The following is a 23,535-nucleotide window of genomic DNA, read 5'->3' as shown; positions in this document are numbered from 1 at the left end:
TAGTCATCCCTGGATCAATTTAAATAAATGAAACCCCTCTTCTGTTTGAATACAGCCGCTGTAAGTCTGCTCTTCACTTCATCTGTCTGCGAAAGGACCGCAGTGTCCTAGATCGGGCCTTTCTGTGGAGTTTGCATGTTTCTCCCCTTGTCCAGGTTGGTTTCCTCTGTGTACTTTGGTTTCCTCTGTGTACTTTGGTTTCCTCTGTGTACTTTGGTTTCCTCTGTGTACTTTGGTTTCCTCTGTGTACTTTGGTTTCCCTTGTGTACTTTGGTTTCCTCTGTGTACTTTGGTTTCCTCTGTGTACTTTGGTTTCCTTTGTGTACTTTGGTTTCCTCTGTGTACTTTGGTTTCCTCTGTGTACTTTGGTTTCCTCTGTGTACTTTGGTTTCCCTTGTGTACTTTGGTTTCCTCTGTCTACTTTGGTTTCCTCTGTGTACTTTGGTTTCCTCTGTGTACTTTGGTTTCCTCTGTGTACTTTGGTTTCCTCTGTGTACTTTGGTTTCCTCTGTGCACTTTGGTTTCCTCTGTGTACTTTGGTTTCCTCTGTGTACTTTGGTTTCCTCTGTGTACTTTGGTTTCCTCTGTGTACTTTGGTTTCCCTTGTGTACTTTGGTTTCCTCTGTGTACTTTGGTTTCCTCTGTGTACTTTGGTTTCCCTTGTGTACTTTGGTTTCCTCTGTGTACTTTGGTTTTCTCTGTGTACTGTGTACTTTGGTTTCCTCTGTGTACTTTGGTTTCCCTTGTGCACTTTGGTTTCCTCTGTGTACTTTGGTTTCCTCTGTGTACTTTGGTTTCCTCTGTGTACTTTGGTTTCCTCTGTGTACTTTGGTTTCCTCTGTGTACTTTGGTTTCCTCTGTGTACTTTGGTTTCCTATGTGTACTTTGGTTTCTTCTGTGTACTTTGGTTTCCTCTGTGTACTGTGTACTTTGGTTTCCTCTGTGTACTTTGGTTTCCTCTGTCTACTTTGGTTTCCTCTGTGTACTTTGGTTTCCTCTGTCTACTTTGGTTTCCTCTGTGTACTTTGGTTTCCTCTGTCTACTTTGGTTTCCTCTGTGCACTTTGGTTTCCTCTGTGTACTTTGGTTTCCTCTGTGTACTTTGGTTTCCTCTGTGTACTTTGGTTTCCTCTGTGTACTTTGGTTTCCTCTGTGTACTTTGGTTTCCTCTGTGTACTTTGGTTTCCTCTGTGCACTTTGGTTTCCTCTGTGTACTTTGGTTTCCTCTGTGTACTTTGGTTTCCTCTGTGTACTTTGGTTTCCCTTGTGTACTTTGGTTTCCTCTGTGTACTTTGGTTTCCTCTGTGTACTGTGTACTTTGGTTTCCTCTGTGTACTTTGGTCTCCCTTGTGCACTTTGGTTTCCTCTGTGTACTTTGGTTTCCTCTGTGTACTTTGGTTTCCTCTGTGTACTTTGGTTTCCTCTGTGTACTTTGGTTTCCTCTGTGTACTTTGGTTTCCTCTGTGTACTTTGGTTTCCTCTGTGTACTTTGGTTTCTTCTGTGTACTTTGGTTTCCTCTGTGTACTGTGTACTTTGGTTTCCTCTGTGTACTTTGGTTTCCTCTGTGTACTTTGGTTTCCTCTGTCTACTTTGGTTTCCTCTGTGTACTTTGGTTTCCTCTGTGTACTTTGGTTTCCCTTGTGTACTTTGGTTTCCTCTGTGTACTTTGGTTTCCTCTGTCTACTTTGGTTTCCTCTGTGTACTTTGGTTTCCTCTGTGTACTTTGGTTTCCTCTGTGTACTTTGGTTTCCTCTGTGTACTTTGGTTTCCTCTGTGTACTTTGGTTTCCTCTGTGTACTTTGGTTTCCTCTGTGTACTTTGGTTTCCTCTGTCTACTTTGGTTTCCTCTGTGTACTTTGGTTTCCTCTGTGTACTTTGGTTTCCTCTGTCTACTTTGGTTTCCTCTGTGTACTTTGGTTTCCTCTGTGTACTTTGGTTTCCTCTGTGTACTTTGGTTTCCTCTGTCTACTTTGGTTTCATCTGTGTACTTTGGTTTCCTCTGTGTACTTTGGTTTCCTCTGTGTACTTTGGTTTCCTCTGTGTACTTTGGTTTCCTCTGTGTACTTTGGTTTCCTCTGTGTACTTTGGTTTCCTCTGTGTACTTTGGTTTCCTCTGTGTACTTTGGTTTCCTCTGTCTACTTTGGTTTCCTCTGTGTACTTTGGTTTCCTCTGTGTACTTTGGTTTCCTCTGTGTACTTTGGTTTCCTCTGTCTACTTTGGTTTCCTCTGTGTACTTTGGTTTCCTCTGTGTACTTTGGTTTCCTCTGTGTACTTTGGTTTCCTCTGTCTACTTTGGTTTCCTCTGTCTACTTTGGTTTCCTCTGTGTACTTTGGTTTCCTCTGTGTACTTTGGTTTCCTCTGTGTACTTTGGTTTCCTCTGTGTACTTTGGTTTCCTCTGTGTACTTTGGTTTCCTCTGTGTACTTTGGTTTCTTCTGTGTACTTTGGTTTCCTCTGTGTACTGTGTACTTTGGTTTCCTCTGTCTACTTTGGTTTCCTCTGTGTACTTTGGTTTCATCTGTCTACTTTGGTTTCCTCTGTGTACTTTGGTTTCCTCTGTGTACTTTGGTTTCCTCTGTGTACTTTGGTTTCCTCTGTGTACTTTGGTTTCCTCTGTCTACTTTGGTTTCCTCTGTGTACTTTGGTTTCCTCTGTGTACTTTGGTTTCCTCTGTGTACTTTGGTTTCCTCTGTGTACTTTGGTTTCCTCTGTGTACTTTGGTTTCCTCTGTGTACTTTGGTTTCCTCTGTCTACTTTGGTTTCCTCTGTGTACTTTGGTTTCCTCTGTGTACTTTGGTTTCCTCTGTGTACTTTGGTTTCCTCTGTGTACTTTGGTTTCCTCTGTGTACTTTGGTTTCCTCTGTGTACTTTGGTTTCCTCTGTGTACTTTGGTTTCCTCTGTGTACTTTGGTTTCCTCTGTGTACTTTGGTTTCCTCTGTGTACTTTGGTTTCCTCTGTGTACTTTGGTTTCCTCTGTGTACTTTGGTTTCTTCTGTGTACTTTGGTTTCCTCTGTGTACTGTGTACTTTGGTTTCCTCTGTCTACTTTGGTTTCCTCTGTGTACTTTGGTTTCATCTGTCTACTTTGGTTTCCTCTGTGTACTTTGGTTTCCTCTGTGTACTTTGGTTTCCTCTGTGTACTTTGGTTTCCTCTGTGTACTTTGGTTTCCTCTGTCTACTTTGGTTTCCTCTGTCTACTTTGGTTTCCTCTGTGTACTTTGGTTTCCTCTGTGTACTTTGGTTTCCTCTGTCTACTTTGGTTTCCTCTGTGTACTTTGGTTTCCTCTGTGTACTTTGGTTTCCTCTGTGTACTTTGGTTTCCTCTGTCTACTTTGGTTTCATCTGTGTACTTTGGTTTCCTCTGTGTACTTTGGTTTCCTCTGTGTACTTTGGTTTCCTCTGTGTACTTTGGTTTCCTCTGTGTACTTTGGTTTCCTCTGTGTACTTTGGTTTCCTCTGTCTACTTTGGTTTCCTCTGTGTACTTTGGTTTCCTCTGTGTACTTTGGTTTCCTCTGTGTACTTTGGTTTCCTCTGTCTACTTTGGTTTCCTCTGTGTACTTTGGTTTCCTCTGTGTACTTTGGTTTCCTCTGTGTACTTTGGTTTCCTCTGTCTACTTTGGTTTCCTCTGTGTACTTTGGTTTCCTCTGTGTACTTTGGTTTCCTCTGTGTACTTTGGTTTCCTCTGTGTACTTTGGTTTCCTCTGTGTACTTTGGTTTCCTCTGTGTACTTTGGTTTCCTCTGTGTACTTTGGTTTCTTCTGTGTACTTTGGTTTCCTCTGTGTACTGTGTACTTTGGTTTCCTCTGTCTACTTTGGTTTCCTCTGTGTACTTTGGTTTCATCTGTCTACTTTGGTTTCCTCTGTGTACTTTGGTTTCCTCTGTGTACTTTGGTTTCCTCTGTGTACTTTGGTTTCCTCTGTGTACTTTGGTTTCCTCTGTGTACTTTGGTTTCCTCTGTCTACTTTGGTTTCCTCTGTGTACTTTGGTTTCCTCTGTGTACTTTGGTTTCCTCTGTGTACTTTGGTTTCCTCTGTCTACTTTGGTTTCCTCTGTGTACTTTGGTTTCCTCTGTGTACTTTGGTTTCCTCTGTGTACTTTGGTTTCCTCTGTGTACTTTGGTTTCCTCTGTGTACTTTGGTTTCCTCTGTGTACTTTGGTTTCTTCTGTGTACTTTGGTTTCCTCTGTGTACTGTGTACTTTGGTTTCCTCTGTCTACTTTGGTTTCCTCTGTGTACTTTGGTTTCATCTGTCTACTTTGGTTTCCTCTGTGTACTTTGGTTTCCTCTGTGTACTTTGGTTTCCTCTGTGTACTTTGGTTTCCTCTGTGTACTTTGGTTTCCTCTGTGTACTTTGGTTTCCTCTGTGTACTTTGGTTTCCTCTGTGTACTTTGGTTTCCTCTGTGTACTTTGGTTTCCTCTGTGTACTTTGGTTTCCTCTGTGTACTTTGGTTTCCTCTGTCTACTTTGGTTTCCTCTGTGTACTTTGGTTTCCTCTGTGTACTTTGGTTTCCTCTGTGTACTTTGGTTTCCTCTGTGTACTTTGGTTTCCTCTGTGTACTTTGGTTTCCTCTGTGTACTTTGGTTTCCTCTGTGTACTTTGGTTTCCTCTGTGTACTTTGGTTTCCTCTGTGTACTTTGGTTTCTTCTGTGTACTTTGGTTTCCTCTGTGTACTGTGTACTTTGGTTTCCTCTGTCTACTTTGGTTTCCTCTGTGTACTTTGGTTTCATCTGTCTACTTTGGTTTCCTCTGTGTACTTTGGTTTCCTCTGTGTACTTTGGTTTCCTCTGTGTACTTTGGTTTCCTCTGTGTACTTTGGTTTCCTCTGTGTACTTTGGTTTCCTCTGTGTACTTTGGTTTCCTCTGTGTACTTTGGTTTCCTCTGTGTACTTTGGTTTCCTCTGTGTACTTTGGTTTCCTCTGTGCACTTTGGTTTCCTCTGTGTACTTTGGTTTCCTCTGTGTACTTTGGTTTCCTCTGTGTACTTTGGTTTCCCTTGTGTACTTTGGTTTCCTCTGTGTACTTTGGTTTCCTCTGTGTACTGTGTACTTTGGTTTCCTCTGTGTACTTTGGTCTCCCTTGTGCACTTTGGTTTCCTCTGTGTACTTTGGTTTCCTCTGTGTACTTTGGTTTCCTCTGTGTACTTTGGTTTCCTCTGTGTACTTTGGTTTCCTCTGTGCACTTTGGTTTCCTCTGTGTACTTTGGTTTCCTCTGTGTACTTTGGTTTCCTCTGTGTACTTTGGTTTCCCTTGTGTACTTTGGTTTCCTCTGTGTACTTTGGTTTCCTCTGTGTACTGTGTACTTTGGTTTCCTCTGTGTACTTTGGTCTCCCTTGTGCACTTTGGTTTCCTCTGTGTACTTTGGTTTCCTCTGTGTACTTTGGTTTCCTCTGTGTACTTTGGTTTCCTCTGTGTACTTTGGTTTCCTCTGTGTACTTTGGTTTCCTCTGTGTACTTTGGTTTCTTCTGTGTACTTTGGTTTCCTCTGTGTACTGTGTACTTTGGTTTCCTCTGTGTACTTTGGTTTCCTCTGTGTACTTTGGTTTCCTCTGTCTACTTTGGTTTCCTCTGTGTACTTTGGTTTCCTCTGTGTACTTTGGTTTCCCTTGTGTACTTTGGTTTCCTCTGTGTACTTTGGTTTCCTCTGTCTACTTTGGTTTCCTCTGTGTACTTTGGTTTCCTCTGTGTACTTTGGTTTCCTCTGTGTACTTTGGTTTCCTCTGTGTACTTTGGTTTCCTCTGTGTACTTTGGTTTCCTCTGTGTACTTTGGTTTCCTCTGTGTACTTTGGTTTCCTCTGTCTACTTTGGTTTCCTCTGTGTACTTTGGTTTCCTCTGTGTACTTTGGTTTCCTCTGTCTACTTTGGTTTCCTCTGTGTACTTTGGTTTCCTCTGTGTACTTTGGTTTCCTCTGTGTACTTTGGTTTCCTCTGTGTACTTTGGTTTCCTCTGTGTACTTTGGTTTCCTCTGTGTACTTTGGTTTCCTCTGTGTACTTTGGTTTCCTCTGTGTACTTTGGTTTCCTCTGTGTACTTTGGTTTCCTCTGTGTACTTTGGTTTCTTCTGTGTACTTTGGTTTCCTCTGTGTACTGTGTACTTTGGTTTCCTCTGTCTACTTTGGTTTCCTCTGTGTACTTTGGTTTCATCTGTCTACTTTGGTTTCCTCTGTGTACTTTGGTTTCCTCTGTGTACTTTGGTTTCCTCTGTGTACTTTGGTTTCCTCTGTGTACTTTGGTTTCCCTTGTGTACTTTGGTTTCCTCTGTCTACTTTGGTTTCCTCTGTGTACTTTGGTTTCCTCTGTGTACTTTGGTTTCCTCTGTGTACTTTGGTTTCCTCTGTGTACTTTGGTTTCCTCTGTGCACTTTGGTTTCCTCTGTGTACTTTGGTTTCCTCTGTGTACTTTGGTTTCCTCTGTGTACTTTGGTTTCCCTTGTGTACTTTGGTTTCCTCTGTGTACTTTGGTTTCCTCTGTGTACTGTGTACTTTGGTTTCCTCTGTGTACTTTGGTCTCCCTTGTGCACTTTGGTTTCCTCTGTGTACTTTGGTTTCCTCTGTGTACTTTGGTTTCCTCTGTGTACTTTGGTTTCCTCTGTGTACTTTGGTTTCCTCTGTGTACTTTGGTTTCCTCTGTGTACTTTGGTTTCCTCTGTGTACTTTGGTTTCCTCTGTCTACTTTGGTTTCCTCTGTGTACTTTGGTTTCCTCTGTGTACTTTGGTTTCCTCTGTGTACTTTGGTTTCCTCTGTGTACTTTGGTTTCCTCTGTGTACTTTGGTTTCCTCTGTGTACTTTGGTTTCCTCTGTCTACTTTGGTTTCCTCTGTCTACTTTGGTTTCCTCTGTGTACTTTGGTTTCCTCTGTGTACTTTGGTTTCCTCTGTGTACTTTGGTTTCCTCTGTGTACTTTGGTTTCCTCTGTGTACTTTGGTTTCCTCTGTGTACTTTGGTTTCTTCTGTGTACTTTGGTTTCCTCTGTGTACTGTGTACTTTGGTTTCCTCTGTCTACTTTGGTTTCCTCTGTGTACTTTGGTTTCATCTGTCTACTTTGGTTTCCTCTGTGTACTTTGGTTTCCTCTGTGTACTTTGGTTTCCTCTGTGTACTTTGGTTTCCTCTGTGTACTTTGGTTTCCTCTGTCTACTTTGGTTTCCTCTGTGTACTTTGGTTTCCTCTGTGTACTTTGGTTTCCTCTGTGTACTTTGGTTTCCTCTGTGTACTTTGGTTTCCTCTGTGTACTTTGGTTTCCTCTGTGTACTTTGGTTTCCTCTGTCTACTTTGGTTTCCTCTGTGTACTTTGGTTTCCTCTGTGTACTTTGGTTTCCTCTGTGTACTTTGGTTTCCTCTGTGTACTTTGGTTTCCTCTGTGTACTTTGGTTTCCTCTGTGTACTTTGGTTTCCTCTGTGTACTTTGGTTTCCTCTGTGTACTTTGGTTTCCTCTGTGTACTTTGGTTTCCTCTGTGTACTTTGGTTTCCTCTGTGTACTTTGGTTTCCTCTGTGTACTTTGGTTTCTTCTGTGTACTTTGGTTTCCTCTGTGTACTGTGTACTTTGGTTTCCTCTGTCTACTTTGGTTTCCTCTGTGTACTTTGGTTTCATCTGTCTACTTTGGTTTCCTCTGTGTACTTTGGTTTCCTCTGTGTACTTTGGTTTCCTCTGTGTACTTTGGTTTCCTCTGTGTACTTTGGTTTCCTCTGTCTACTTTGGTTTCCTCTGTCTACTTTGGTTTCCTCTGTGTACTTTGGTTTCCTCTGTGTACTTTGGTTTCCTCTGTCTACTTTGGTTTCCTCTGTGTACTTTGGTTTCCTCTGTGTACTTTGGTTTCCTCTGTGTACTTTGGTTTCCTCTGTCTACTTTGGTTTCATCTGTGTACTTTGGTTTCCTCTGTGTACTTTGGTTTCCTCTGTGTACTTTGGTTTCCTCTGTGTACTTTGGTTTCCTCTGTGTACTTTGGTTTCCTCTGTGTACTTTGGTTTCCTCTGTCTACTTTGGTTTCCTCTGTGTACTTTGGTTTCCTCTGTGTACTTTGGTTTCCTCTGTGTACTTTGGTTTCCTCTGTCTACTTTGGTTTCCTCTGTGTACTTTGGTTTCCTCTGTGTACTTTGGTTTCCTCTGTGTACTTTGGTTTCCTCTGTCTACTTTGGTTTCCTCTGTGTACTTTGGTTTCCTCTGTGTACTTTGGTTTCCTCTGTGTACTTTGGTTTCCTCTGTGTACTTTGGTTTCCTCTGTGTACTTTGGTTTCCTCTGTGTACTTTGGTTTCCTCTGTGTACTTTGGTTTCTTCTGTGTACTTTGGTTTCCTCTGTGTACTGTGTACTTTGGTTTCCTCTGTCTACTTTGGTTTCCTCTGTGTACTTTGGTTTCATCTGTCTACTTTGGTTTCCTCTGTGTACTTTGGTTTCCTCTGTGTACTTTGGTTTCCTCTGTGTACTTTGGTTTCCTCTGTGTACTTTGGTTTCCTCTGTGTACTTTGGTTTCCTCTGTCTACTTTGGTTTCCTCTGTGTACTTTGGTTTCCTCTGTGTACTTTGGTTTCCTCTGTGTACTTTGGTTTCCTCTGTCTACTTTGGTTTCCTCTGTGTACTTTGGTTTCCTCTGTGTACTTTGGTTTCCTCTGTGTACTTTGGTTTCCTCTGTGTACTTTGGTTTCCTCTGTGTACTTTGGTTTCCTCTGTGTACTTTGGTTTCTTCTGTGTACTTTGGTTTCCTCTGTGTACTGTGTACTTTGGTTTCCTCTGTCTACTTTGGTTTCCTCTGTGTACTTTGGTTTCATCTGTCTACTTTGGTTTCCTCTGTGTACTTTGGTTTCCTCTGTGTACTTTGGTTTCCTCTGTGTACTTTGGTTTCCTCTGTGTACTTTGGTTTCCTCTGTGTACTTTGGTTTCCTCTGTGTACTTTGGTTTCCTCTGTGTACTTTGGTTTCCTCTGTGTACTTTGGTTTCCTCTGTGTACTTTGGTTTCCTCTGTGTACTTTGGTTTCCTCTGTCTACTTTGGTTTCCTCTGTGTACTTTGGTTTCCTCTGTGTACTTTGGTTTCCTCTGTGTACTTTGGTTTCCTCTGTGTACTTTGGTTTCCTCTGTGTACTTTGGTTTCCTCTGTGTACTTTGGTTTCCTCTGTGTACTTTGGTTTCCTCTGTGTACTTTGGTTTCCTCTGTGTACTTTGGTTTCTTCTGTGTACTTTGGTTTCCTCTGTGTACTGTGTACTTTGGTTTCCTCTGTCTACTTTGGTTTCCTCTGTGTACTTTGGTTTCATCTGTCTACTTTGGTTTCCTCTGTGTACTTTGGTTTCCTCTGTGTACTTTGGTTTCCTCTGTGTACTTTGGTTTCCTCTGTGTACTTTGGTTTCCTCTGTGTACTTTGGTTTCCTCTGTGTACTTTGGTTTCCTCTGTGTACTTTGGTTTCCTCTGTGTACTTTGGTTTCCTCTGTGTACTTTGGTTTCCTCTGTGCACTTTGGTTTCCTCTGTGTACTTTGGTTTCCTCTGTGTACTTTGGTTTCCTCTGTGTACTTTGGTTTCCCTTGTGTACTTTGGTTTCCTCTGTGTACTTTGGTTTCCTCTGTGTACTGTGTACTTTGGTTTCCTCTGTGTACTTTGGTCTCCCTTGTGCACTTTGGTTTCCTCTGTGTACTTTGGTTTCCTCTGTGTACTTTGGTTTCCTCTGTGTACTTTGGTTTCCTCTGTGTACTTTGGTTTCCTCTGTGTACTTTGGTTTCCTCTGTGTACTTTGGTTTCTTCTGTGTACTTTGGTTTCCTCTGTGTACTGTGTACTTTGGTTTCCTCTGTGTACTTTGGTTTCCTCTGTGTACTTTGGTTTCCTCTGTCTACTTTGGTTTCCTCTGTGTACTTTGGTTTCCTCTGTGTACTTTGGTTTCCCTTGTGTACTTTGGTTTCCTCTGTGTACTTTGGTTTCCTCTGTCTACTTTGGTTTCCTCTGTGTACTTTGGTTTCCTCTGTGTACTTTGGTTTCCTCTGTGTACTTTGGTTTCCTCTGTGTACTTTGGTTTCCTCTGTGTACTTTGGTTTCCTCTGTGTACTTTGGTTTCCTCTGTGTACTTTGGTTTCCTCTGTCTACTTTGGTTTCCTCTGTGTACTTTGGTTTCCTCTGTGTACTTTGGTTTCCTCTGTCTACTTTGGTTTCCTCTGTGTACTTTGGTTTCCTCTGTGTACTTTGGTTTCCTCTGTGTACTTTGGTTTCCTCTGTGTACTTTGGTTTCCTCTGTGTACTTTGGTTTCCTCTGTGTACTTTGGTTTCCTCTGTGTACTTTGGTTTCCTCTGTGTACTTTGGTTTCCTCTGTGTACTTTGGTTTCCTCTGTGTACTTTGGTTTCTTCTGTGTACTTTGGTTTCCTCTGTGTACTGTGTACTTTGGTTTCCTCTGTCTACTTTGGTTTCCTCTGTGTACTTTGGTTTCATCTGTCTACTTTGGTTTCCTCTGTGTACTTTGGTTTCCTCTGTGTACTTTGGTTTCCTCTGTGTACTTTGGTTTCCTCTGTGTACTTTGGTTTCCCTTGTGTACTTTGGTTTCCTCTGTCTACTTTGGTTTCCTCTGTGTACTTTGGTTTCCTCTGTGTACTTTGGTTTCCTCTGTGTACTTTGGTTTCCTCTGTGTACTTTGGTTTCCTCTGTGCACTTTGGTTTCCTCTGTGTACTTTGGTTTCCTCTGTGTACTTTGGTTTCCTCTGTGTACTTTGGTTTCCCTTGTGTACTTTGGTTTCCTTTGTGTACTTTGGTTTCCTCTGTGTACTGTGTACTTTGGTTTCCTCTGTGTACTTTGGTCTCCCTTGTGCACTTTGGTTTCCTCTGTGTACTTTGGTTTCCTCTGTGTACTTTGGTTTCCTCTGTGTACTTTGGTTTCCTCTGTGTACTTTGGTTTCCTCTGTGTACTTTGGTTTCCTCTGTGTACTTTGGTTTCCTCTGTGCACTTTGGTTTCCTCTGTGTACTTTGGTTTCCTCTGTGTACTTTGGTTTCCTCTGTGTACTTTGGTTTCCCTTGTGTACTTTGGTTTCCTCTGTGTACTTTGGTTTCCTCTGTGTACTGTGTACTTTGGTTTCCTCTGTGTACTTTGGTTTCCTCTGTGTACTTTGGTTTCCTCTGTCTACTTTGGTTTCCTCTGTGTACTTTGGTTTCCTCTGTGTACTTTGGTTTCCTCTGTGTACTTTGGTTTCCTCTGTCTACTTTGGTTTCCTCTGTGTACTTTGGTTTCCTCTGTGTACTTTGGTTTCCTCTGTGTACTTTGGTTTCCTCTGTGTACTTTGGTTTCCTCTGTGTACTTTGGTTTCCTCTGTGTACTTTGGTTTCCTCTGTGTACTTTGGTTTCTTCTGTGTACTTTGGTTTCCTCTGTGTACTTTGTACTTTGGTTTCCTCTGTCTACTTTGGTTTCCTCTGTGTACTTTGGTTTCATCTGTCTACTTTGGTTTCCTCTGTGTACTTTGGTTTCCTCTGTGTACTTTGGTTTCCTCTGTGTACTTTGGTTTCCTCTGTGTACTTTGGTTTCCTCTGTCTACTTTGGTTTCCTCTGTGTACTTTGGTTTCCTCTGTGTACTTTGGTTTCCTCTGTGTACTTTGGTTTCCTCTGTGTACTTTGGTTTCCTCTGTCTACTTTGGTTTCCTCTGTGTACTTTGGTTTCCTCTGTGTACTTTGGTTTCCTCTGTGTACTTTGGTTTCCTCTGTGTACTTTGGTTTCCTCTGTGTACTTTTGTTTCCTCTGTGTACTTTGGTTTCCTCTGTGTACTTTGGTTTCCTCTGTGTACTTTGGTTTCCTCTGTGTACTTTGGTTTCCTCTGTGTACTTTGGTTTCCTCTGTGTACTTTAGTTTCCTCTGTGCACTTTGGTTTCCTCTGTGTACTTTGGTTTCCTCTGTGTACTTTGGTTTCCTCTGTGTACTTTGGTTTCCTCTGTGTACTTTGGTTTCCTCTGTGTACTTTGGTTTCCTCTGTGTACTTTGGTTTCCTCTGTGCACTTTGGTTTCCTCTGTCTACTTTGGTTTCCTCTGTGTACTTTGGTTTCCTCTGTCTACTTTGGTTTCCTCTGTGTACTTTGGTTTCCTCTGTGTACTTTGGTTTCCCTTGTGTACTTTGGTTTCCTCTGTGTACTTTGGTTTCCTCTGTCTACTTTGGTTTCCTCTGTGTACTTTGGTTTCCTCTGTGTACTTTGGTTTCCTCTGTGTACTTTGGTTTCCTCTGTCTACTTTGGTTTCCTCTGTGTACTTTGGTTTCCTCTGTGTACTTTGGTTTCCTCTGTCTACTTTGGTTTCCTCTGTGTACTTTGGTTTCCTCTGTGTACTTTGGTTTCCTCTGTGTACTTTGGTTTCCTCTGTGTACTTTGGTTTCCTCTGTGTACTTTGGTTTCCTCTGTGTACTTTGGTTTCCTCTGTGTACTTTGGTTTCCTCTGTGTACTTTGGTTTCCTCTGTGTACTTTGGTTTCCTCTGTCTACTTTGGTTTCCTCTGTGTACTTTGGTTTCCTCTGTGTACTTTGGTTTCCTCTGTGTACTTTGGTTTCCTCTGTGTACTTTGGTTTCCTCTGTGTACTTTTGTTTCCTCTGTGTACTTTGGTTTCCTCTGTGTACTTTGGTTTCCTCTGTGTACTTTGGTTTCCTCTGTGTACTTTGGTTTCCTCTGTGTACTTTGGTTTCCTCTGTGTACTTTAGTTTCCTCTGTGCACTTTGGTTTCCTCTGTGTACTTTGGTTTCCTCTGTGTACTTTGGTTTCCTCTGTCTACTTTGGTTTCCTCTGTGTACTTTGGTTTCCTCTGTGTACTTTGGTTTCCCTTGTGTACTTTGGTTTCCTCTGTGTACTTTGGTTTCCTCTGTCTACTTTGGTTTCCTCTGTGTACTTTGGTTTCCTCTGTGTACTTTGGTTTCCTCTGTGTACTTTGGTTTCCTCTGTGTACTTTGGTTTCCTCTGTCTACTTTGGTTTCCTCTGTGTACTTTGGTTTCCTCTGTGTACTTTGGTTTCCTCTGTCTACTTTGGTTTCCTCTGTGTACTTTGGTTTCCTCTGTGTACTTTGGTTTCCTCTGTGTACTTTGGTTTCCTCTGTGTACTTTGGTTTCCTCTGTGTACTTTGGTTTCCTCTGTGTACTTTGGTTTCCTCTGTCTACTTTGGTTTCCTCTGTGTACTTTGGTTTCCTCTGTGTACTTTGGTTTCCTCTGTGTACTTTGGTTTCCTCTGTCTACTTTGGTTTCCTCTGTCTACTTTGGTTTCCTCTGTCTACTTTGGTTTCCTCTGTGTACTTTGGTTTCCTCTGTGTACTTTGGTTTCTTCTGTGTACTTTGGTTTCCTCTGTGTACTGTGTACTTTTGTTTCCTCTGTCTACTTTGGTTTCCTCTGTGTACTTTGGTTTCATCTGTCTACTTTGGTTTCCTCTGTGTACTTTGGTTTCCTCTGTGTACTTTGGTTTCCTCTGTGTACTTTGGTTTCCTCTGTCTACTTTGGTTTCCTCTGTGTACTTTGGTTTCCTCTGTGTACTTTGGTTTCCTCTGTGTACTTTGGTTTCCTCTGTCTACTTTGGTTTCCTCTGTGTACTTTGGTTTCCTCTGTGTACTTTGGTTTCCTCTGTGTACTTTGGTTTCCTCTGTGTACTTTGGTTTCCTCTGTGTACTTTGGTTTCCTCTGTGTACTTTGGTTTCCTCTGTGTACTTTGGTTTCCTCTGTGTACTTTAGTTTCCTCTGTGTACTTTGGTTTCCTCTGTGTACTTTAGTTTCCTCTGTGTACTTTGGTTTCCTCTGTGTACTTTGGTTTCCTCTGTGTACTTTGGTTTCCTCAGCATTGGTAGACGGGTCGATGCAGATTCACCACAGGGACAATAAAGTACCTTTAATTGAACTTTAATCACACAAAAATGAGTTTTAATCCCAACATTCAGAATCCAACGATTCAACACTTTCTCATGAATCGTTCCATAACCAAAGGAACCACATAAGAGTTTCTTTTACACATAGTTGTTGTTGTTTAAATTTAAAGAGGTAAATTTAAACATTTACATTTAAAGTAGATTTGAAACTGTTTTTTATCATATAAGACTTTTATCTTTTAGATATTTTGAGCAAATCGTGCACGCTTTTATCTCAGTTAAACTACTGTAATGCACTTTTGTCTGGCATTAGCTACAAAGTACATTCTGCAGCTTTTACCTGGAACCAGAAAACAAGAGCACGTTCTTCCAAGAGTCTTTGCACTGGCTTCAACTTCCTGTCATTGTTTGTTTTTAAAGCTTTGAATGGACTGTCCCCACATTACATCTGGGACCTGCTTTACACTCCCGCATGTCCTCTGAAGTACACTCCTGCATGTCCTCTGAAGTACACTCCTGCATGTCCTCTGAAGTACACTCCTGCATGTCCTCTGAAGTACACTCCTGCATGTCCTCTGAAGTACACTCCTGCATGTCCTCTGAAGTACACTCCTGCATGTCCTCTGAAGTACACTCCTGCATGTCCTCTGAAGTACACTCCTGCATGTCCTCTGAAGTACACTCCTGCATGTCCTCTGAAGTACACTCCTGCATGTCCTCTGAAGTACACTCCTGCATGTCCTCTGAAGTACACTCCTGCATGTCCTCTGAAGTACACGTGTCCCTGACACGTGCACGGAGCTCCAGCAGGCGCTCTGTCCCTGCCACGTGCATGGAGCTCCAGCAGGCGCTCTGTCCCTGCCGCGTGCACGGAGCTCCAGCAGGCGCTCCGTCCCTGACACGTGCACGGAGCTCCAGCAGGCGCTCCGTCCCTGACGCGTGCACGGAGCTCCAGCAGGCGCTCTGTCCCTGACGCGTGCACGGAGCTCCAGCAGGCGCTCCGTCCCTGACGCGTGCACGGAGCTCCAGCAGGCGCTCCGTCCCTGACGCGTGCACGGAGCTCCAGCAGGCGCTCCGTCCCTGCCGCGTGCACGGAGCTCCAGCAGGCGCTCTGTCCCTGACTCGTGCACGGAGCTCCAGCAGGCGCTCTGTCCCTGACTTGTGCACGGAGCTCCAGCAGGCGCTCTGTCCCTGACGCGTGCACGGAGCTCCAGCAGGCGCTCCGTCCCTGCCGCGTGCACGGAGCTCCAGCAGGCGCTCGGTCCCTGACACGTGCACGGAGCTCCAGCAGGCGCTCCGTCCCTGCCGCGTGCACGGAGCTCCAGCAGGCACTCTGTCCCTGACTCGTGCACGGAGCTCCAGCAGGCGCTCTGTCCCTGACTCGTGCACGGAGCTCCAGCAGGCGCTCTGTCCCTGACGAGAACTCTCTCCCTCGTTCTGTACATTAGGACTAAAAGCATTATGAATATTAATGAAGGTTGAATCTCAGGTCCCTCCTCATAGTACTTTTCCATGGCTTTCTTGCTCAGTCTCTGTCCGTTCCGTTCTCCAACTCCACGAGAGTTTGTTGTACGCGATAGTCCATAACAGAAAAAGTCCATAACAGAAAAAGTCCATAACAGAAAAAGTCCGAAACAGAAGAAGCAGTTGGAGATGTTTGCTGTTTGCGTGTGAAGCCTGAACCTGTTGAGCACAAAGCATGACAATAATAGAGGTTTATTATTATAACATTTCCATCTCGACCTCAATTAGGAGTTCACCCTTCAGTCAGTGTGACGGAGTAATCTTCATGGGGTGCTGTGACTGGGAGGAGAGCATATTGTCCCTTCAGAGGAGCCACAGCTCTGGTGATGGCCTTATCCATCAGGCTACGAGCACAGGGGACACAGCAGCGGCCACAGAAGGCAAACACAGCTAGAATGACAAGCAGAGTGGTCAGTATGGACAGGGCAAAGATCTCCTCAAAGCAGCATCCAGAGGATTATCAACACCAGAGTTTTCGTGCATAGTTTCAGACAGCAGTTGCAGTTTTTCCAGAGCTTTAGTAACAGTGCCATCAGGGGCAGTGTGCATAGGAATGTAAGCAGAGCATTGGTCATTGAAAATGGAACAAACTCGGCCGCGCTCGGCCAACATGTCCAGAGCGGTTTTGCCAGTGGACTATAGATATAGGATGAAGCTGCTGTGCCAGTCCCTCTCTCAGATCAAGGGTAAGATCAGCCGATTCCAGGACATGGTCATGTACAGTATGTAGTTAATACTGTCTGTTTGGTGTCACAGGTAATACAGCAGAGACGAGTGGAATGTTTTCAAACCCAGCTCCAATTTGATCTACTAATTTATATTCATCAGGTGCACTTCTAGAAACGCCTATCGCATCTATGTAGGTGGAGTTATCAGTGCTCAACACAGTGCCAGTCACCGAACGAGTTTTACGAGTGTGGGAAGTGCTGTTTGTGTTTTGAGCTGAACAGTATTTGGTGCATTGATTATGGAGACTAAACCTAAGTTGCATATCCCCGCATAGCCAATAGAGGTCAGTGAGGGTTCTAATGAGATTATGACTATCCTGTGTTACTTCAATAGTGTGATTGCACATTCTACAGGCAGGAATCCCCACTGCGCAGCCTTGGATGCAGTGGGATCATTAGCAGTTTCGAAGCAGGTGTAATTAGCCTTCATCACCGTGAACACGGGAGGTTGCACTGGAGAGGAAACTGGAGAGAAGACAGCAGTTAGAGGAAGACAGTCAGCAGGTATTGAAGCAGATTTGTTGAGCAGCGAGACAATTAAACCCTTCACTATCCTCCAGGTGGAAGGTAGCAAGGAGTGTCAACAGGCGCGGCCTGGCTGCAGAACCAATCACACATCAGCAGTAGCACTCATGAAATCTATCCAGACATTATGTTCACCATATCCTGTAGCCATCTGAATGAGCTTTCTACTTTCCTAGGTTATGTTATGTTTCATAGCATGTTTATCCACAAGATTTGAAATGGGAGTGGGGAGAGCCACACACTAACTTGTTTTAGATAGGGGGCCCCCCTGGCCCCTAACTTGGAAAATCTATTTCTCAGCCTGCTTTTATTCTGGTCCACCATCCTTTTGCGATGACAATCAAACGTGAGCCCTGTGACTGTGGTCTAGTCGGTGCAGCGAGTTCGCTCGCCCTCCTGGGGCTGCACAAGTGTGATGGACCTGTTGCCATTAGGAGGTATATTTACGTTGTTTCTACGACTGGTAAGTGCCCCTTTAATGCATTTCGCTGTAGCCGTGCGCTAGGTAGATTTTTGTTGAATTTTGAAACCGTACAATCGTACTCGGTTTTAAGTTTATTTGTGCTCCGTTTGTTTGGGTTTACAGATACAGCCATGTGGCTTTTATGTTCTGCTAACTATAGCCGTGTTTGGGTTATTCTGAACTGCCTTGTTTGACTGGTTTTGACCATTGTTTTCAGCTGGTTACTCACCATCGGTGGCGTACTCTGCTCGACCTGATCCTGCGGTGTCTCCCTCACGTAGCGGGTCATTTGTGGCGTTGGGCTCCATCGGGCTCCTGTCATATCATGCTGGAGTCCCGGTGTTACCAGTCCTGCCTGGCACCGCTGCAGCCTGACGATGGGCATGATCTCTGCCCTTCTTGTCTTGGAGTGGATCCTCTTTGGGAAGCACTCTCCGATGATGCTTGCTCCAACTGTTCAGTTATGCCGCAGTCTGTGCACGTCGTGTGCTTGGCGGCTTTCGAGGAAGCTTCAGACTGGTTGTTTGTGGCACCTCCGAGTCAATTACTGGGGGGCCAGACTGGGAGCCGCAAGCGGCTGTCCACGCCTACTCAAGGCGGCCCCCCATTTAAGAAAAAGAAGGGCTCAGGAAAATTAGCTGCACAAGTGAGCACGCTGACATCCGAACTGGCCCAAATGTGGGCAGTTATCCAGACTCTCCAGACTGATGCCAGTCCGGTGGTGGCACAATGGCAGGAGGGGCGTGACACAGCCTCAGCATATGATGACGTCATATCTGTGGCTGCTTCAGACACTCAGTTTCAGAGTCTGACCTTCTGAGCTCCAGAGTTTCAGAATCTGGCTCACTGGCCTCTGCCGGCTCTCAGGCCGACAGTGATGACACTGTCACAGCGACTTTACGGACCGCACTTTCCCGCTTGAAGCTGGATGTTCCACGGGATGAGACGGCACCCTCTAGCGCCTTCTTTCTGCGCCAGGCTGCAGCGTCACACTTTGCAGTTCCTCCCTCTGAAGAAAACATTATGGAACTGCATGCCTGTTGGACAGACCCAAAGGCATTTTCTAGGCCTACTTCGGATGGCAGGGTCTTGGCACTGATGCAGGATCCTCAGAAGTTTGGCCTTGGTATAAAATATACTGTCGGTGTGGGTCATATTGATTTGATGTCTGATGTTTTTCAGATGCTTCCCACAGAATAATGCTTACTACTACTATGTATCCGATTAAACCGATTGCTGCAGAAACCAACCTCCCTCTCTTGGACTGGGGAATACCCAGTACACCTGAAAAAGCCATGTAAGGGTGTGTGTTACCAATCTGGACCCAGGAGTTGTAACAGTAGTAAGCAGACCACAGCCAGGTGGCTCAGAGATCCACTGAGATTTAAATCCGCTCTAAAACAGGGTCTATAAACACAGATATGATTAGCAGAAGCACAATAGAAACAATGGTAATTATGCTATTTAAGCAGAGTCTTTTGGGGCAGGGGTGATTTGGGATAGATGGTACCACCGCTCTCCTTTCTCTACTAGCTTGACATTGTGAGAGGTCCTGGCTTTGACAGGGAATGGATCAGTCCAGCAAGGTTCAGTCCAAGATCTTCGGAGCACTTTCAGGAGAACCTTGCCGGGCACTTTCAGAGGTTCAGCCGGAGCCGGGACCACCTCTTTGTGGATCTGGGTGGAAGGACTTTATGGCAAGGCATGTAATTAACATGGTGTTAACATTAGGATCTTGGGGCAGAACAGATGTCTGGGGAGATGGCATGGGTCTTCCAGTCGATAGTTCAAATGGGGAGTGTCCCTTTGCCCTGCAAACGGTCCGTCTTACTGCAAGCAGAGAAAGGGGTAATGAATCAAGCCAATTCATGCCAGTGATAGCCATAATTTTTGCAAAACGTAATTTTAGAGTGCCATTGAAGCGTTACATTTTCCCTGGGGACTAGGGATGATAAACAGTGCCAAAAAAGTGTCGAAGGCCATACATGGTTTCAATAGATGGGTCATTTGGGGGTGGTACCAGGGTTTGAGGCAAACATTCATGGCAGTGGGGTTTACATGTGACTGACTATTGGCTTCAGTCAATGTAGCGTCTAGCAGAGGTCCAGTTGGAAGAAAAGGCTTTCCTTTGGGACCCCGCCAGAAGCCAGTTTCATCTTGGTAACAGTGATAGAGTGTCCAATTAGCATGTTCTTCAGACGACCAGACAGCTTGGGCTTTGACAATGACGTAATTAAACCATGTAGGTAGCAGCGGTGTGGAAAGCAGGGAGTTAATCACCATCTGACTGTCGTCTAAGGCGATTCAACCCGCCGCACTCTTGGCCAGGCAATCTGAGACCTCATTGCCCCTGGAAATCGAGGGCAACACAAATGCAGCATCTAACCTTTTAATTAAATCTGGATGTTTGACTGGACCCCCTTTAGCTGTTTTGAAATCATTTATTTTCCATTCTGCCAGGTCAATGACTTTGACGCCCACGGTGTAAGCAGAGTCGGAGTAGATAGTCACTGGTTTGTCAGCGGAGTCCTGAAGAGCTAATACAATAGTCAAAATTAGTTCGGTTTGTTTGCGGACAGAACTGATTGATTGGTGGTTGAGCATGAAATTTTGTATGCATTCTCAGAGAGAGAGAGAGAGAGAGAGAGAGCGAGAGAACATAACTAGGGGTAGTTCAGTGTGATGCCAATCAGTAACAGAGGTTAGTCTTTTAGTCATTGATCCTAAATCTTTTACCTGATGATGCCGGTGAGACAGCCAGGGACACGTGTGACACGCTAGCCTCAGACATTCTATACCAATCCAATTGTTCTTTGGTCAGCTGACAATAAGCAACTACACCTTCTTTTCCTACCAAAATTTGATCACATGCGATAGTCCAAATGTCCGTACATTTTTCATCAAATTCAGATTGATATATTTCACCATCGACCCTGTCATAAAACAGAGTGCAACGGAGGGAGTCCGGTGGTCCGTGGTAGGATGCCAGAGTGTCAATCCAGGGTCTCCATGCCAGGTACTGTGCAGTCCCGCCTTCTGTGATGTTGGTCAGGCGGGCCCAGTAAATGTCCGCAAAGATTGGTGTGTCTTGGTCATGCATTAAGTATTGTCCAGTTGCGGTACTACCATTGCAGCATACAGATTGTCCAGCCGGAAATGCAACAGTTAGTCCTTTATCAGAGCATAAAATAGTGGCTCCAGCCTTCATCAGGAGATCGCTTCCAAGCAGGTTTACAGGTGTGTAGGGGGACAACACAAAGGAGTATAAATGTGCCTAGCTCGCAATGTCAGTACCAGCATAGGTACAGCTTGTCCCTCCACCTTCACATGGAGCATAGGCTCTGCTTGACATAGCTCCACATGTGCACAGTGGGGGCTCCTCCTCTTGCACGGTGAGGAGCCGGTTGTGGTCAGGCTCGCACCCAATGGTCAGTAGATCCACAGCAATAGCATGTTCCTTCCTCCCGTCGTTGATCAGGCTGAAATCCTCGACCACGACTTATTCCACCTCGGGCTTCTCCAAAGCCTCCTCTGAATCCTCCCTTAAAACCTCAACCTTTGTTATGTACTTTGTCTTTTAGATCTTTTACTTTCATTTTTTATTAACTCGGTCTTTGATTTGTTACCTTCTTCCTTACTACAGAGTTGAGTCAAAGCGTGCGCCACGTGTCTCCTGAACCGAGCGTCATCACCATCCATGAGGTCAAGGTTCTTACTTAGATGTTCTTGGGTTAGAACATCTAACCCTTTAAGACAAGGCCAGACAAGGCAAGTTTATTTGTAGAGCACATTTCATACACAAGGCAATTCAAAGTGCTTAACATTCGGGGGAAGGGCTTCCATGACTGCGGTCATGTATATTATTTTCCCATATGAGTATCTCATTGAGTGTCTTCCTGTTGCATCTATACACTGAGTTAAACACTTCTGGATCCATTCTTCTTGTCCATCAGTGGGAGTCCATGGTGTGAGTCCGGAAATGCTGACGGCCGGGTCAAGATATGTTTCTTTGATCATTGTATAAAATCTTTGAGCCCAAAGGCCAAAGGGCACATTATCTGGTGCTCTACCTAGTCCACTACATTTCTCGAACTGTTTGATTTCATAGCTGCTGCAGCACTGACCCATTATGCCCCTGATGTCCCCAGCTGTCAGCTGGTGTCCGGCTGTTAGACTATTGAGAGCCTCAATCCATTTGGTTCCTCCTTGCACAGAGGAGGAAGTTTAGTAGCTATGGCTTATAGATCTTTGAATTGGAATGCTGGAAACCTCCCAATCCCCCACTTCTGTCCACCATCAAAGGCATTTGGAGCATAGTAGGTTCTGGTTCTGTCTGACCTGACTTTCTCTTTTCATTCTTTGACTTTCCACTATTTTTCTTCACTCGTGCTCATGCCTTCTTCATCATCCCTGTATTTTGAGCCGCTGTTTCAATTACCATCTTTGGTCTGAGTCTTCGCTCTCCATTTCCTGACTGGAGGAGGAGGACGACAAGGATCCTTCCTCCTCTGATGAGTCAGTCTCCATGTGTCCCCTTTGTTTCTTACATGTTTGGCGTTTTTTCTTAGTCTCTGATTTCTTCAGTTCTTCCCTCATCTCTTTGACCTGGTCCCTTTCCTCTCGGTCCAACATCCTTTGATGTTCCTCCTCTCAGTGTTCCTGTTCTTCTTCTTCTTCTTGTCTAAGTTTCGTTTCTCCAGAGCTTTTCGTGTCTGTCGCATTTCTCTTCCCCATGTTACTTACCTGAGGTGTTGTCTCTTGGACTCCGTTCCCTCTTTTTTTTTCTTGAAATGAGTCAGGATTCTTAATTAACTAATTAATGAATTAGTTTTGTTTTTTTGTCAATTTTTTTGTATTTATTTTTAAGTTTTAAATTAAATCATTGTTTTATGTTGCACAGAATTCACAAAGCAAGTTCCTTTGTGAATTCTGTTCATTGACTCGTCTCTGCACAGCGCGGTGTTCCCCAGTGGGAGTCACCCTAAACTCCTAAAGGGAGGGGTAATGCCCCACCCTCCAGGTTACTCCAAACCCCCTCCGTTTTTCACTCCATTCTCTCTCTGTCTCCATACTTTTATCGTCGCTGATTTCATTTTTTCTAATTTTTTAAAAAACCTTTCTATCTCGGATAGAATTTGTTGTTCGATCCCTTCAAATACATAATTCCATGTGGTTCGTTGGTCCGACCCACACCCTCCAAATTCTTCACATTCCAATCAAATTCTCTCAGAACAATAAAACACGTCTATTTCATTACCAGTCTACGGTGAAATTCCCTTGGACTGAGGACCTTCCTCGTCCTCGTCCCACTGCGCAGTGCTTAGTCCATAAGGACTGATAGTAAACAAGAGGCTCGCTTGATAGAAAACAAAGAGGTTTAAGTTTCTGTTGAAACAAACAACTTTTTCTTCTACTTCAAATTTGCAAATTGACAATGACTCTTGGATGAGAGTCGAAACTTATTGTTTTTTCTAAAACTGAGTCCAGATGAAACAACTGAACCTTAAAGAATAATACTTTGTCTGACATCACAAATTTCATCCAATTTGTGTTTTTTCTGGAAAAACACTCGCTGCTGTTTACACTCGCTCTGAACTTCCTGTAGCAAGGCTGAGCTACGAAAGCCCAGTGGGACGCACTTCGGCGAGGTGGGGGAAATAAAATCAATTTTCTCCCAGACAAATTGAGATGAACCCCAAATTCGATTAATCAGTTAAACTGATTCATTGCCCAGCCCTAATAAGATGTAATAAAGTCAGATGCCTAAAACAAAAAGATCACACAACATAAGAATCTCTTCAAATTCCCCTTGGATGAGCAGACGGACGTAGCCACGCCCATCCTCCAGGAAGCACTCTGTACCTGTAACACTCGATTCATATGCTAATCGTGATGTACTAATTTTTATTGTTTGGGCTGTCTATGATTTCAAATCACTAGTTAGCATTGTATATTGATGTACATTTGTATGTGCTTTATTGTTGCAGTTTCACAAATTACGGATCACCAGTAAATGTCTCAAAGATCATCTGTTGTCTGTGGAGTTGTCCATGTTTAGCTATTTGGATAGCTAGCTGGGCTGCTAGTGAGGCATTTACAAGAATAATAATAAATAGTTGTCTCTTCTTGAAATCCTTACAGATGTGTTGAAAAATTGCTTGTCGCTGACCAATGTCATATAAATCTTGAGTGAAAAACATTGTCTTGCCTTTGTACTGGAGGTATCTTTTATATTTTGCATTATTATGCTTTTTGACTTATCAGCCTCTCGTATTTTCTGGCCTTGGTGGTGACGTGTGGGACCATAACTCCAGTCCCAGATACAAGTTCAGGGATCACAGTCTCGAGAAAGCCCTCAACGTGGTCTCTCTCTTCACCTTCCAGGGACTCCCAAAAGATTTTTTTCTGCTGGATCTGGAGTCCAAATCCAGAAAATTTCTCTTCATAGCCTCGTTCTCCGGGCGCAGTTTCACGACCTTGTATTTCAGCTATCGCAAATTCAT

The 23,535-nt window shown here is 44.0% G+C and overlaps 1 protein-coding gene across 2 annotated transcripts in view; it reads left to right on the top strand.

The window, feature by feature from the left end:
- The window catches only part of LOC140356773 (junctophilin-1-like), a 268,226-nt gene that overhangs the window by 16,414 nt on the left and 228,277 nt on the right, over positions 1–23,535 (top strand). The gene's annotated exons all lie outside the window — the stretch shown is intronic.

This window comes from Eucyclogobius newberryi, unplaced genomic scaffold (genome assembly GCF_026437365.1).
Source record: "Eucyclogobius newberryi isolate DKJ021-1_F unplaced genomic scaffold, fEucNew1.0.hap1 SCAF_12, whole genome shotgun sequence".
NCBI classification, from domain to species: Eukaryota; Metazoa; Chordata; class Actinopteri; order Gobiiformes; family Gobiidae; genus Eucyclogobius; species Eucyclogobius newberryi.
The sequence above is the reverse complement of the archived record's forward strand: the minus strand, read 5'-3'. Positions and strand labels throughout refer to the sequence as shown.